Consider the following 1,113-nt stretch of genomic DNA (forward strand, 5'->3'; position numbering starts at 1 on the left):
CATGGCCCGGGGGGGTGTTTCTCTGGGGTGGGTGGGAGGAAGGCTGGGGCATCCCTGGGGCATCCCTGCACCCCACATACCTCTGCTGAGCAGCAGCATGTTTTCCCAGTGGGTGTAAGCCTGGGAACACCAAGCCAAGGGCTCCTGCTCAGGATTGCCAGGAGGGCAATGTGCTCTTCTTCCAGCAGAGAAGCTGCAGAGCTGGTTGCAAAGGCAAAGCTCTCAGTTTTCCTTCCTGCTTTTTGTCCAGGAGGTTCTTTCCCACAATCCCTCTATGCATTTAAAATCTTTACTGCAGGACAAATGTAAAATGCTGTGTCTGTGTGTGACATGTGTGGTGCTGGTCAGAGCGACTTGCAGAAAGTGTTGCTCCAGGGACACCCATGCACACCAGGCACTGCTGGGAGATGGCAGTGCCTGCAGCATGTGGAGCACCCTCCACCCACCAAAGACACCAGCAGAACCACTGGGAAAACCTCAGGTGCCTGCCTGGCATCATGGCCAGCATGGAGTGTGTCCCAGCACATGGCACAGGCACTGTTACCTCCAGCCCACGGCCACCGCAGCACACCCAGTACGTGAGACTGGGGAACATCACCCTTAGCCCTCTTAATTCTAGCTGTGGTCTCTCCCAAGGAGCAGTGTTTGCTTAGAGCCAGGGAGAAGCGCTGCTTCACCAACAAGGGTGAATCTGTAGGAAGGCAGGGGGAATCTGGGCACGCTGGGGTTGGGGTACTCCTGGCAGTCCCTGGGTGCTCTGGCTGGCCAATGCAGCCTGACTTCAGAGGGTTCAGGTGGGATGAGGGACCTGCTGGGCTCTGCAGGCTGACAGCCCCTGCTTTCCCTCTGTCCTACAAAATCCAGCTGCAGGCCTGAGCAGCTGGGTGGATCTATGCACTTTTGAGGGGTTTGGCCTCAGCTCCAGCCAGATCCCTGGCTCTGTTTCCTGCTGCCAGGACAGGTGATGAGTGCAGGAGTGTGTCTGCTTTATCCCAGACCCTGCCACTGTTGGGTGACTGAGGGGAAGGAGCTGCAGGCACTAAGAAAATGCTTCCTGGTGGAAAAACAAGTGATTTTTGGTTCTCAAAACCTCAGTCTTCCTTCTAGCAGCTT

The sequence above is a fragment of the Agelaius phoeniceus genome, chromosome 19, assembly GCF_051311805.1.
Source record: "Agelaius phoeniceus isolate bAgePho1 chromosome 19, bAgePho1.hap1, whole genome shotgun sequence".
NCBI lineage: Eukaryota > Metazoa > Chordata > Aves > Passeriformes > Icteridae > Agelaius > Agelaius phoeniceus.